This window comes from Colobus angolensis, unplaced genomic scaffold (assembly GCF_000951035.1).
Source record: "Colobus angolensis palliatus isolate OR3802 unplaced genomic scaffold, Cang.pa_1.0 Scaffold67, whole genome shotgun sequence".
Classification (NCBI taxonomy): Eukaryota; Metazoa; Chordata; class Mammalia; order Primates; family Cercopithecidae; genus Colobus; species Colobus angolensis.
This window is the reverse complement of record NW_012120376.1, coordinates 7,116,367-7,122,009: the sequence shown is the minus strand read 5'-3', so window position 1 is coordinate 7,122,009 and position 5,643 is coordinate 7,116,367.

The following is a 5,643-nucleotide window of genomic DNA, read 5'->3' as shown; positions in this document are numbered from 1 at the left end:
CTGCCTCAACTGCCTCGTAGCTGGGACTATAGGTGCATGCCACCATGCCCGGTTAATTTCTTTTTGAGAATTTTATTAGCCGGGCATGGTGGCTCACACCCGTAAGTCCTAGCTACTCAGGAGGCTGAGGCAAGAGAGGAGTACAGGGTGTCACTCTGTGGCCCAGGCTGGAGGGCAGTGGCACCATCATGGCTCACTGTAGCCTCGACCTCCCAAGGCTCAGGTGATCCTCCTGCCTCAACTGCCTGTTCCCCTGCCACCAAGTATCTGGGACTGCAGGCGTGCACCACCACGTCTGGCTAATTTTTTTATTTTTAGTAGAGACGGGGCTTTACCATGTTGGCCAGGCTAGTCTCCAACTCCTGAACTCCAAACGGCTAATGTTTGTGTTTTTAATAGAGACAGGGTTTTGCCATGTTGCTCAGCCTGGTCTCAAACTCCTGGGCTCAAATGATCCACCTCAGCCTCCCAAAGTGCTGGGATTATAGGCGTGAGCCCCTGCACCTGGCCTTTTTAGTTTTTTTTATTTATTTTCTTTCAGACGGAGTCTCACTCTGTTGCCTGGGCTGCAGTGCAATGGCGTGATCTTGGCTCACTGAAACCTCCACCTCCTGGGTTCAAGCAGTTCTCCTGCCTCAGCCTCCTGAGTAGCTGGGATTACAGGTGCCTGCCACCACGCCTGGCTAATTTTTGTAATTTTAGTAGAGATGGGGTTTTACTACGTTGGCCAGGCTGGTCTCTAACTTCTGACCTCCAAACAGCTAATTTTTGTATTTTTAGTAGAGATGGGGTTTTGCCATGTTGTCCAGGCTGGTCTTGAACTCCTGGGCTCAAATGATCCGCCTGCCTTGGCATCCCAAAGTGTTGGGATTACAGGCGTGAGCCACTGCATCTGGCCCTTTGCAGTGTTTTTAACCAAAGAATTTGTAGAGTTGCCCAGACCAGGAAGCCTGGTGGCTCTGAAGGGTAATAGACCTTGTCAGTAACAGACAGGGTGGGTGGTAGGAGGACATTACTCATATTGAAGATGAAGACCAGACTTTGCTGCTTCACAGGCCATGCCAGGGGTTGGGCCACTTCAGCTCCACTCCATTCGTTTTCCTTTCCTAACTTGACAATCAGTGAGCTCATTCACCCTCCCTTAGTGCCTACTCCTGTCACTCCAAAGTCAACCCATTGGGAGTTGAGGCCTGCATGTGGTCTGTTACTTTGTGTCATACAGATGCTGTGAGAGGCCTTGCTGGAATGTCCTAGGAATCCCTAGTAGCAGTGGCTACTAGTCTTCTAGAAAAGAACTATTGCTGCTGCCTTGTGCACATGCCCCACCTTCTGGGAAAGTGGCAGCATTGCGTTCATGAGGGGCTTTGCATTCTTAGCCAAGGGCAATAAACTTGGGTGGGTGATCTGGCCCAAACTTGCCCTTAGGTTCTGCTAGCCCTGAATCAGCAGGCTTCAGAGAGGAGGGTGGGTGTTATAAAAGCCAGTCTGTAAAGGGTAAATTCCAAATCTTGTGCCTTGTTATACCAATCCTTTCTGATTCCCTTTTAAACCAACTACTCTATTTTTGTGCTGCCTACATTTTCAATCCTCCCAAGCATTAGCAAATTCCTGAAATTTCCTCATTTGGTAGGCCTTCCACAGAAGTCAGCTATGGACTTCCATAGGAGTTGGCAGCTAAAACCAGACTGTGAGCTTCTGTCTCCCTTCTGATCTTTGCTGCACCTCCCAGGGGACGGTCCCCACATGACTGTACAAAAGCCGGGTACCCTCATCACCCCGGTTACCCCTGACCTGTCTGATTGAATAAACTTTCATTCTTCAAGCAGATCCCCAAACTTCCTTGTCCTTGTTACACATCTACCTCACAATCTCACAATTAAACAAGGACATATTCACCTATTTCTTTACTGTCTTTCTCTATGAGGGTTGGGAAGGTAGGGGCTAGAAAAGGCTCATAATTTTTAAACTCTTGGGAATTTAAAAACTCTTGGGAATTTCTATTCCTACAATGTTTTCTCTGGGATTTTTAGCTCACTGATCACCCTAGAATAGTGTGAACTCCCCAGATAGGTCCTGCTGTGATAAGCCAGGGGAGTAGGCTGTGCAGTGACTGCTTAGGGTAATAAGTAATTGTTGGAGGACACCAGCATAGGAACAGAACTTAGAACTTAGAGGACAAGAAAGCTGCTCGGTGGCTGGTGTATAGCTGTAAAGGTAACCAAATACCAAAGAGGGAGTCTGTCATTTTCATAAGGCTGGAAGCGAATGTTCCTTCTCTATCTTAACATACAGTTTAGGGGGTTCACCAAGACAAAGTTTCCAGGCTGGAGGGCAACACTTTTCCAGCCTCAGTGAAGCCCCCACTCCAACATATACCCTTTCTGGGTGGGTGAATACTACTTTCTTTTTTTTTTTTGAGACGGAGTCTCGCTCTGTCGCCCAGACTGGGGGGGGGTGCAGTGGCCAGATCTCAGCTCACTGCAAGCTCTGCCTCCCGGGTTTAAGCCATTCTCCTGCCTCAGCCTCCAGAGCAGCTGGGACTACAGGCGCCCGCCACCTCGCCCGGCTGGTTTTTTTTGTATTTTTTAGTAGAGACGGGGGTTTCACCATGTTAGCCAGGATGGTCTCGATCTCCTGACCTCGTGATCCGCCCGTCTTGGCCTCCCAAAGTGCTGGGATTACAGGCTTGAGCCACTGCACCTGGCTGGGTGAATACTTCTTTGCATGTGGACAGAAAATGTTTAATTTATACTTAAAACACATTTTATGCATTTTTATCTGGAGACTTCTAGTTTTATCTTCTTCCCACATCTATGCCAATGCCACCATTCTAACTTACACTCCTTTTCTACCCCTGGTCTTTTCCTTGTCCTTCCCTACAACTTGGTAGAGGTCCATTTTGTCTTACTTCACACTTTTTTTTTTTTTTAATAAAACACAAAAGTCTACATTTTGGTGTCTTATCAGTGAGTGGAAAGTGGTAAGCTGGTGATGGTCCCACATTTGCTATGACAGAAACACAGGACGCTGGGGCCACATCTCACAAGGCAGGACCTGGATACACTGAATCCCACTTTGCTCCAGCCCAGCAACTCAGCCAGACATTTAGGCAAGAGCACTAATAACCCTTTCCATCCACACAGAGGGTGTGGAACAGGAGTCCGGCTTTTAGTACCGTTTGCACAGAAAAGGCAAACATGTTGTTCCCCTGCCTGTGGTCTCTTAAGCCAGTCATAACCATCCCAACGCCGTCTCCCCCTCAGGTGTACACGTAGAAGGGAAGATGAATACACAGAGTCTTTTGAATCTCTATCAAATGTGGTTTTTTTATTCAACTGACAAGCACTTTTCTACAGCTGCACTTGTGGAACATCACATGGCAAAAACAGGAGTTTTTTCGCTAGACTTTTTTTTCTTTTTAACCTTATTAAAAATGAGATTGGTCCTAAAAATATAGAAAGAAATAAATTTAAATTCACAAAAAACTGTACATTATCAAAAAGTCACTAAAACACCACATTTGGTTATATAAAAAGTCCCTTTCACTGTAAAAGGAACACGGAAACTTGTTGGTGTTGATGGTGTGGTTTCTTCCTGTCAACCAGACTGATGGAGGGGAAGCAAAAGGGCAGGGAGTGGGTTGTCTTTTTATCTTAAACCTGCTTTCCCTACCAAATACTCTTGTCATGAGAGAAAATCCACCTAGCTCAAGGGGGCAGTGAAGATGAGGAAAGAAAAGCAAGAAATGGCCCCTCTGATTATGCCCTGTCCCTACCCCCACCCCACCCCGCTCCAGCCCCTACTTCTTCAAACTGAGGCTAGGACCCCACCCCGCCATGAGTGCCTGGTCCCTAGGGAAAGAGATGGAGCTGGGAAAGGAACACAAAGCAGGAACCATAGAGATTTCACTCCCCCATCCACCTCACCTCCAACAATGAAATTAATCTAGTACATCTTATACCAGGGGAAAACTGCCAGGGGGAAAAAGCGGAGCCCCCAACTCTAACAGTTTCAACTGTCTAACACAAAGTTTGTTACAGCGCGGTTATTTAGATAAAATATAAATATTTATGCATAATATAAAGTCAATTCAAATATTCTTCAATCCACCTCTTATTTAAAAGCAAAAAAAAAAATCTCAAATAAAATTAAAAGTTTTGAGGTTTATCTGACAGAAAAGGCGACTTTAGAAATAGGCTATGGGGGAGAAGGGGCATAAAGGAATAAAGGGGCTGCCCCAGGACCTACACTGCCCCTACCCCCTTCAGTGGCTCTTCAGTGCTGCCAGAATACAAGAAATGCTCCACCTCACCTGGCACCCCCATCCCCAATGGAACATTTCTTGGATGCCTCAGCTCTCTGCTTGGGCCAGCCAGCAGCCACCTCCCCAGTGCAAGTACCCGTAATCTCTGAAGGGAGGGGCTCTGCTGAGCAGGAGAAGCAGGGGGCCAAGGGCCCATGGCTATAGCTGGGAGTCAGCAGCTTTCCTCTCATGTTGGGGGTTAACTTGGACACAGTCACATGTAGGGCAGTGATGGACCCAGAACCCCTCCTCCCTACTCTCCTGTGCTCCAGGGTCTCTGCTGCTGGGGAAGGGGTCCTGGAGTATGAAGTGAAGAAAAGCACAACTAAATGGGATAAGGAAAAGATCCAGTTCTACCACTCTCCCGTAGAAGCTTAAGATTCAAAACTACCGAGAGGAGAGGGAGTTCCTGCTGAAAGATTGCACAGTCTGAAGAGGCTGGAACAAAAATGACCAGGAGAGAGACACAGCCTTTCCAGAGAAATTGTTCCTGTGGTTTCCCAAAGACAAAAAAGTGATGGTTTTAAACAATGGGAAAAATGGGAATGAAAACAGGTACTTGGGGAAACTGGATGGATCCTATCAAACAATACAGGGTCACAAGCACAGCATCTTCTCTCACACACACACACACACTCACACAGCGTGCTCTCTCTCTGAGGCCGGCCCCACTGCTACCTGGCCTCCATCTTGGGGTGCACCCAAACTCAGCAGTAGTTGTCCCTGAGGAGTTCCCAAGAGGGTTTGGGAAGGAGGTGGGGAAGGAGGCTGGAAGACCCAGGAGGCCTCCCTGCCCTCTCCCCAGCTACTGAGTTTCAGAAAAGGCTGGAAACTCAGCATGTGAGGAGCATCCAACGTCATACAGGGGATAGCTATCGGCAGGAAGATGGGGACAGAGAAAAAGACAGGGACCTCTGAACGTTTTTTTTTCCTTTGAAGGGAAAAGATTTGGGAGAAGAGAAAAGGAGGGAGGAACCCGTACACGATAGTTTTACATTATTGGATAAGAGAAAATCTGAAAACTGGGGGGTGGGAGGTGGGAAAAGAAAAACAGACAGCGAAAAGCAGGGAAGGGACTGAACATGGAAGCAGCATGTCCAGGGCCCGGTGTCCGGCGCGACACACTTGGGAGTTAAGTCCACTTTACTGGCCGTCACTGCGGGTCCGCACACAGTACAGAGTGTTTCTTGGTTTCACACATTCACTAGAACTATTGCTATTGTTAAATAACCCCAGAATGCTGGGGCACGTACAGGGGAGGAGAGGAAGCAGGGAGGAGGAAGTAGGGAATTCTTTCCCCGTCCCCATTTTTAATTAGCAAATAAAACAGAAAAGAAAAA